Here is a 10,000-nt window from a genome sequence, read left to right as displayed (position 1 = left end):
AATGTATAAACTGTATCGTTCTCTGTTGCGTGCGTTATGTGACGTGTCCTGTAATATTTCCGTGATTGCTCTTGCCTCCCGCTGTCTTATGTCTGCTGTAATGTTTACCAGATTAGATTACTTTGGGCTGCTGTCTGACACCTGTCCTACCGTGACTGCTGTTGTACATTTTAAGGGACGTTACATATACTAAATAACTAAATTAACAAGGATGTAACGGCACCATATATATGTATATATATATATATATATATATATATATATATATATATATATATATATATATATATATATATATTTATATATATATATATACATATATATATATATTTATATATATATATATATATATATATATAAATGTATATATATATATATATATATATATATATATGTGATATATTTATATATATATATGTGATATATTTATATATATATATATATATATATATATGTATATATATATATTTATATATATACATATATATATATATATATATATATATATATATATATATGTATGTATATATATATATATATATATATATATATATATATATATATATATATATATATATATATATATATATATATATATATATATATATATATAAATGGTTTCAACAACCACAGGATCGCTGTAAGCTCTCTGTCAGATGTAGGAGGCTGTCAGTATAACTTTAAACTTTTCCTTGTCACTGACTCGACACTAAAAAGGATTCGGATCTGATTTCTCCGACTCTAGCTCTGGCGATCCCCTCCATCTGGCCCTGAGGATGATCTAACACTCTTTAACGCTGAAATGAAGGTTCCAATTCTGTGCCAAGGCAGGAAATACAAGAGTTGCCGATCCAGTCGTATATTCCAAGATTTCCGATGCTATTCAGAATTCTTCCGCGACAGGGTAATGCATAATATGAGAGCGATTTACCAGATGGTAAGAAATTGCAAGAGTCTTGCGGTATTACTGATTTACGAAAGTGAGCTTCAGTTCGTTCGTGTTACATATATAAATATGGAGCAGAGTTTAGACTTAAAGAAGTCAGATTACGGTATTACTGATTTACGAAAGTTAGCTTCGGTTCGTTCGTGTTACATATATAAATATGGGGCTGAATTTAGACTTAAAGAAGTCAGATTATACGTGAATTTCTAGTTCTTTTTTTTCCAGTATATTTGTTGTGGGACACCAATGATAAGGAAGACTTTATATGCATTATAACCAGGATGGTTAATAACCCAGGATAACCCAAGAAAGCCAAGAGAGTGGCTTTTTCTTCCGTTTGGGCCCTTGTGCCCTCCTCTTGAGGATGCCATCCGCAGCAGTGAGCTAATACTAACTTACCTATTTACTGCTAAGTGAACAATAGCAACAAGTGTAAAGGAACATGCCCGTCGCCTTTAGCCGCCCCATGATCGAACCCGGGTCCTTCGGGTGCGAATCGTCGATTCTACCACTAAAAATTTAATCTGTCTCTAGTAATTAATATAATTTTTACATTGATGGGAGAGCGCTAAAAAGCAAAGGGGCATACAGCGCCTGGGGAATGTGAAGCAATTAGATTTGATTCAGTAAGTTTCTTAATAACATCGACCTTCCCAGAGAACACAGAGGACAGCGTGATAACAATGTAAATGAATGTAAAGTAGCGGGCAAATTCAGTCTGGTGTGTGGTAGTGAAAGCTAAATGAGAGAGTGCGTGGTGGACAACCACGAAATATCAAAGAGCAGTTCGCTGGATGTAAGAAAATGAGAGAGTTGGTGCGGCCGCGAGGGGCGTCGAGTAGCAGGTAGAATGGAGGGGAGATTTCAAGCCTCGTCTCACGTTAGACAGAATTGAAAGGTATGACATAGCGTTGTGTTCGTCTGGCGATCCCTGAACATGCGTCTACCTTGTTCAGCACCTGTTCTTGCTAGTGCTGATTCTACTCATCCTTCTCCCCCTCCTCCTCTTTCTTCTTCTTCTTCTTCTTCTTCTTCTTCTTCTTCTTCTTCTTCTTCTTCTTCTTCTTCTTCTTCTTCTTCTTTTCTTCTTATTCTTATGACTTTTTCGTTGCTTCTTTTTTTTTGCACAGATTTTCGCAAAAATGTTAATAATTCTGACTAGAATAATACTCAATGTATAATTTCACTGATTCTACACAAATTGAGAGTCTGGAGCCATAGCAGTAGCAACAGTGGTAGTAGTAGTAGTAGTAGTAGTAGTAGTAGTAGTAGTAGTAGCAGCAGTAGTAGTAGTACCAGTAGTAATCACCATTTTTTAAAGAATAAAAGGGCACAATACCGTGACTATATGTGGGTTATTTGTGTACATTTTTTCCATAAACATCACTAACATTATCCTCAAAATGACAAGTGTTTCTATCGTTTCTTTCTAACTTGAATGAAAGAGAGAATTTGCATGTTAGAAAGAGTTTGAAAACACATGAGAAAATACACGGGAATTCCAGTGCAACATATAATTATTGCATGAATAGTTTCTCGTCAAATAGGCCCTGAATAGCACCAACATTCGTTTAAAATACATGGAACATTAATTGCAACGATAAAATGCTTACAAACAATAATGTTTCATCACATTTTTAAAAAATGCTCTACCATAAATTTTATTCTTTGTCGTCACTACTAATTAAAACACAACGTAGATTAAAAGAAATATATTCTACTTGCTATTTTTCGTTCTAAATGCGTTCTCATGTCTACATAAAGATAAACAATGCTAATCACGATTGTTTAAAAACAGTGGATCCAACACTTTCATGCCAATGATAGGGAGAGAGCATCAGTCACGGTTAATAAACTATGTGAAACCAGAATGGGATGTTTTGATGTAGCTTCCTTGTAAAGATCTAAGGTCATGGAACTGCAGAATGTTTGTTTATACTGTATCACTAATGATTATCAACTGTTGCTGGCCAGAAGTAGATTCCTCCTCTCTTTCTCAACAACCAACAACACGTTAGAAATCTTCTTCTCTTTCTTCATTTCTTCCCTCCTCTCAGTCAGGCACACGTGATCATACTTTTACTGCATTCGTCATGGAAAGAAATCACTTGAGACAGGAGAATATCATATAGTGACTAGTTCGGTAAAGCTGTAGGTCCTTTGACGTAGCATAACACGAAGTAAACACTGGCGTCTCTTAAGAAATCGTAATAACTCGTCATGGGTTCAAATCCCACCTGTTCCGTGGTTTATACCCTCGTGTCTACTAACAAAGGCGAATCCTTCAGTTAATTTCCATCTAGGGGGACACGACACAGGTACTGCTGATTTATCAGACAAACTCAGTGATCAAAGGATGATTTTATTAACTTTTATTAATCATTATTTAATCTATCTTAAAACGGATTCCCTCTTCCCTTTTCAGTGATCGTGAATATAATAAATAACATGGAACTGCGAGAAACAAGGCTAGCTACATGCTAGATTTTCTAGCTGGAAATTTTTGAGATAAAAATGCTAGGAAACGTATTGAGACTAACATTACATTTGTCAGATTTTATGTTGAATATCCACATGATGTTTGGCCATTGGACATATCCTGTCGTCCCCTAGCAAACAGATACTACGGGGAGATATCAGTTTTGACAAACTCAGACAAAAAGAACTATTTGAAAAGTGTTGCAGAGAAATTAAACAATATGAAATTGTAAGTGTTTTGTCAAAAGGGGTCATGGAACACCTAAATATTCTGCCCTCTAATGTACTAGATGCTAGGCCAAAAAAATACAGAACGTTGGAAAAAGATGGAACAATAACACAAATAACCCACACGTAGGAGAAAGAAGCTACAGACGGCGTTTCGCTGCAAACTGGACATTTCGAAATATCTAATTCAGCTAAACACACTAGCATACAATAAGGCAGCATCGCTTCCCTGAGTCTACTGCCCGAATCTAGACAGGTCATCTCACATTCATGTATTTATGTAAGCAGTCTTAAATGCCATACAAAGTCATTTCTTCAGCGACTGTATCTGGCAGATTGTATTACTTCAAATATATTACCAAACCTGGGATTACCTAACTTGCAACCATTTCTGTTTTAGGTAAATATTTACACCACGAAAATAACTCGCACATAGAAGAGATAAGCTTATGATGATGCTTCGGTACGACGTGGACCATTTACAAGTCACACTAATGGTCCAAGTCGGACCGAAACGTTATCATAAGCGGGTTATTTGTGTATTGTTCCAGTCACGGTATTGTGCCTTTTCGTTCTTTATTTTCTCATTTTCTCCATCTCATTATTATGCATTAAAATCATTTCAATTTTTGATACGCACTGCGTTATTCTAGCGTCAGCTTTATAATTTTAATGTCAGCGTGAAATGATCAACCCTGGATTAAAACTTTCCACGGGTGTAATAATATACATGGCACAGTGTTGATAAGAACTTCTGACTGTGTGGGTGTGTGTGCGTGTGCGTGTGTGTGTGTGTCTGTGTGTCTGTGTGTGTTAGGAGAAAAGCATTGCACTGCCCCGAGAATATCATCATCTGAAACTGTGAGAGCTGGAGGTGCATTAAAGGAATTGTATCCTGTAATTTATACTTCAGTCCACAGGCCTGTAATAGTCCCTGCAATTTTATACGCGAAGTCGGAGTCAGCTTAGGGTTTCCATTCTTTAAGAATGTTTGTGGTATAAGGGTCGCGTGTTCTATCCCTTTCCAGTGTGTCGGCAGTCGACTCCCGCACAATTACTCTCTCTAATTTATGTATTCAAGAGTGTGAAGTGTGTGTGTGATCTGTGTGTGTGTGTGTGTGTGTGTGTGAGAGAGAGAGAGAGAGAGAGTGTGTGTGTGCGTGTTTGCATGTGTGCGTGTCTATTTGTCAGGCTTAGGTGCCAAGGATGAATGAATTTCAGTTTCGTATCAATTTAATGTTGCTTGACATAAAATCATGAGGAATGACTTGATCAAACAAACTATCTGTTGCAAATGTCAGTGCTCTCAGGGATCACCCCTGCTGCCCGGCCTCAGATCAGGTCGTCTAAACCTAACAGTTTTCCATTTTGTCGTACCCTTCCTGGTACTAAAATAAATGACAGCAAAATTACAGGAATAAGAACCATGAAAAGACAGATGAAAGTAAGCATAAATGTTGAAGATTCCTATTTATCATACAGAAAGAAAAGGCAAGCAGTAATGCCAGTGCACAGCAGATTATACTGACTTCCATTTCATTCCAATATGTTAGGAAGTTAGTGCCTCCTTAAGCTAGTAACCTCTTATCCTGTATGAATTACTAAATTTAAATAAAAATAAAAACTTTCTTTTTAATTTTTAGGTCACCCTGCCTCGGTGGGATACGGTCGGTGTGTTGTATATATATATACATGGGCTAGTAACCCCTTTTCCTGTAGACATTTACTAAAAAAGAGAAGAAGAAAAACTTTATAAAACTGGGATGCTTGAATGTGCGTGGATGTAGTGCGGATGACAAGAAACAGATGATTGCTGATGTTATGAATGAAAAGAAGTTGGATGTCCTGGCCCTAAGCGAAACAAAGCTGAAGGGGGTAGGGGAGTTTCGGTGGAGGGAAATAAATGGGATTAAATGTGGAGTATCTGAGAGAGTTAGAGCAAAGGAAGGGGTAGCAGTAATGTTGAAGGATCAGTTATGGAAGGAGAAAAGAGAATATGAATGTGTAAATTCAAGAATTATGTGGATTTAAGTAAAGGTTGGATGCTAAAAGTGGGTCATAATAAGCGTGTATGCACCTGGAGAAGAGAGGAATGTAGAGGAGAGAGAGAGATTTTGGGAGATGTTAAGTGAATGTATAGGAACCTTTGAACCAAATGAGAGAGTAATTGTGGTAGGGGACCTGAATGCTAAAGTAGGAGAAATTTTTAGAGAGGGTGTGGTAGTTAAGTTTGGGGTGCCAGGTGTAAATGATAATGGGAGCCCTTTGATTGAACTTTGTATAGAAAGGGGTTTAGTTATAGGTAATACATATTTTAAGAAAAAGAGGATAAATAAGTATACAAGATATGATGTAGGGCGAAATGACAGTAGTTTGTTGGATTATGTATTGGTAGATAAAAGATTGTTGAGTAGACTTCAGGATGTACATGTTTATATAGGGGCAACAGATATATCAGATCACTTTCTAGTTGTAGCTACACTGAGAGTAAAAGGTAGATGGGATACAAGGAGAATAGAAGCATCAGGGAAGAGAGAGGTGAAGGTTTATAAACTAAAAGAGGAGGCAGTTAGGGTAAAACATAAACAGCTATTGGAGGATAGATGGGCTAATGAGAGCATAGGCAATAGGGTCGAAGAGGTATGGGGTAGGTTTAAAAATGTAATGTTAGAGTGTTCAGCAGAAGTTTGTGGTTACAGGAAAGTGGGTGCGGGAGGAAAGAGGAGCGATTGGTGGAATGATGATGTAAAGAGAGTAGTAAGGGAGAAAAAGTTAGCATATGAGAAGTTTTTACAAAGTAGAAGTCATGCAAGGAGGGAAGAATATATGGAGAAAAAGAGAGAGGTTAAGAGAGTGGTGAAGCAATGTAAAAAGAGAGCAAATGAGAGAGTGGGTGAGATGTTATCAACAAATTTTGTTGAAAATAAGAAAAAGTTTTGGAGTGAGATTAACAAGTTAAGGAAGCCTAAGGAACAAATGGATTTGTCAGTTAAAAATAGGAGAGGAGAGTTATTAAATGGAGAGTTAGAGGTATTGGGAAGATGGAGGGAATATTTTGAGGAATTGTTAAATGTTGATGAAGATAGGGAAGCTGTGATTTCGTGTATAGGGCAAGGAGGAATAACATCTTGTAGGAGTGAGGAAGAGCCAATTGTGAGTGTGGGGAAAGTTCGTGAGGCAGTAGGTAAAATGAAAGGGGGTAAGGCAGCTGGGATTGATGGGATAAAGATAGAAATGTTAAAAACAGGTGGGGATATAGTTTTGGAGTGGTTGGTACAATTATTTAATAAATGTATGGAAGAGGGTAAGGTACCTAGGGATTGGCAGAGAGCATACATAGTTCCTTTGTATTAAGGCAAAGGGGACAAAAAAGAGTGCAAAAATTATAGGGGAATAAGTCTGTTGAGTATACCTGGTAAAGTGTATGGTAGAGTTATTATTGAAAGAATTAAGAGTAAGACGGAGAATAGGATAGCAGATGAACAAGGAGGCTTTAGGAAAGGTAGGGGGTGTGTGGACCAGGTGCTTACAGTGAAACATATAAGTGAACAGTATTTAGATAAGGCTAAAGAGGTCTTTGTGGCATTTATGGATTTGGAAAAGGCATATGACAGGGTGGATAGGGGGGCAATGTGGCAGATGTTGCAGGTGAATGGTGTAGGAGGTAGGTTACTGAAAGCAGTGAAGAGTTTTTGCGAGGACAGTGAGGCTCAAGTTAGAGTATGTAGGAAAGAGGGAAACTATTTCCCAGTAAAAGTAGGCCTTAGACAAGGATGTGTGATGTCACCGTGGTTGTTTAATATATTTATAGATAGGGTTGTAATAGAAGTAAATGCGAGGGTCTTGGCAAGAGGCGTGGAGTTAAAAGATAAAGAATCACACATAAAGTGGGAGGTGTCACAGTTGCTCTTTGCTGATGACACTGCGCTCTTGGGAGATTCTGAAGAGAAGTTGCAAAGGTTGGTGGATGAATTTGGTAGGGTATGCAAAAGAAGAAAATTAATAGTGAATACAGGAAAGAGTAAGGTTATGAGGATAACAAAAAGATTAGGTGATGAAAGATTGAATATCAGATTGGAGGGAGAGCGTATGGAGGAGGTGAATGTATTCAGATATTTGGGAGTGGACGTGTCAGCGGATGGGTCTATGAAGGATGAGGTGGATCATACAATTGATGAGGGGAAAAGGGTGAACTGTGCACTTAGGAGTCTGTGGAGATAAAGAACTTTGTCCTTGGAGGCAAAGAGGGGAATGTATGAGAGTATAGTTTTACCAACGCTCTTATATGGGTGTGAAGCATGGGTGATGAATGTTGCAGCGAGGAGAAGGCTGGAGGCAGTGGAGATGTCATGTCTCAGGGCAATGTATGGTGTGAATATAATGCAGAGAATTCGTAGTTTAGAAGTTAGGAGAAGGTGCGGGATTACCAAAACTGTTGTCCAGAGGGCTGAGGAAGGGTTGTTGAGGTGGTTCCGACATGTGGAGAGAATGGAGCGAAACAGAATGACTTCAAGTGTGTATCAGTCTGTAGTGGAAGGAAGGCGGGGTAGGGGTCGGCCTAGAAAAGGTTGGAGGGAGAGGGTAAAGGAGGTTTTGTGTTCGAGAGGCTTGGACTTCCAGCAGGCAGGCGTGAGCGTGTTTGATAGGAGTGAATGGAGACTAATGGTTTTTAATGCTTGACGTGCTGTTGGAGTGTGAACAAAGTAACATTTATGAAGGGATTCAGGGAAACCGGCAGGCCGGACTTGAGTCCTGGAGATGGGAAGTACAGTGCCTGCACTCTGAAGGAAGGGTGTTAATGTTGCAGTTTAAAAACTGTAGTGTAAAGCACCCTTCTGGCAAGACAGTGGAGTGAATGATGGTGATAGTTTTTCATTTTCGGGCCACCCTGCCTTGGTGGGAATCGGCCAGTGTGTTAATAAAAAAAAATCTATAAATATACGTATATATATATATATATATATATATATATATATATATATATATATATATATATATATATATATATATATATATGTATGCAATAAGATCACAGTAAACAGGTGATTTCAGAATATGCAAAACAACCACTCTGAAAGAATAGAGAAATTCCAAGCGGTTTCGTGACTACTCACATTATCAAGGAACTATGAAAGTAAAGCATCCAAGGAAGGTATATAAGAGGGTCTGGCCAACACCTCACTATCAGATCCCACAACGGTTAAACACCTGACGCACGCCGGCCCAACTGAACAGGTCCTTTGCACAACCACCAACAAACTATTCTACCCAAGAAAATTTTTAAAAATTTTTATTTGTCCAGTGTATTATCAAATTCTTCCCAAATTCTATTAATTATAAATGGATCTAATTTATATAAACCAAAGGAAATATTAATATTGTCAAAACTGCTTTTTATGAAACAAGATTCAATTATATTCCTGTCGACCATGGACTTGCTTGATACTACTTTCTCAACTTTTTGAAAATCAATTGGATGGTTAAAATCTCTTACATGAATAAATAGAGCATTGGAATCTTGTCCAGTTCTAATGCTATATTTATGTTGTTTTAATCTTAGTTCGAGATTTTTACCAGCTTGACCGTAATAAACTTTATCGCAAATTTTACAAGGAATCTTATAGACACATCCATCAGCATTTTGGGGGGAATTCTTTATCAAAAGTTTTTTTTACTGTATCAAGATTTTTTAATGCAACTTTAATATTAAAAGTCTTAAGAAGAGAAGGCATATCAACCAAGTTTTCATGGTAAGGGAGAACCAACATATTTTTAGTTGAATAAGGCTGGTTGTCCCTTTTTGGATTGTAAAAAGTATTTCTAGCAACTTTAAAAGATTTATCAATTACATTTCTTGGGTATTTTAAATCATTACCTATTTCATAAATTTTGGATATTTCCTCATCTATGAATTTGTAGTCCTGAGTTCATAGATGAGGAAATATTCAAAATTTATGAAATAGGTAATGATTTAAAATACCCAAGAAATGTAATTGATAAATCTTTTAAAGTTGCTAGAAATACTTTTTACAATCCAAAAAGGGACAACCAGCCTTATTCAACTAAAAATATGTTGGTTCTCCCTTACCATGAAAACTTGGTTGATATGCCTTCTCTTCTTAAGACTTTTAATATTAAAGTTGTATTCAAAAATCTTGATACAATAAAAAACTTTTGATAAAGAATTCCCCCCAAAATGCTGATGGATGTGTCTATAAGATTCCTTGTAAAATTTGCGATAAAGGTTATTACGGTCAAACTGGTAAAAATCTCGAACTAAGATTAAAACAACATAAATATAGCATTAGAACTGGACAAGATTCCAATGCTCTATTTATTCATGTAAGA

The sequence above is a fragment of the Cherax quadricarinatus genome, chromosome 51 (genome assembly GCF_038502225.1).
Source record: "Cherax quadricarinatus isolate ZL_2023a chromosome 51, ASM3850222v1, whole genome shotgun sequence".
Lineage (NCBI taxonomy): Eukaryota > Metazoa > Arthropoda > Malacostraca > Decapoda > Parastacidae > Cherax > Cherax quadricarinatus.
The sequence above is the reverse complement of the archived record's forward strand: the minus strand, read 5'-3'. Positions refer to the sequence as shown.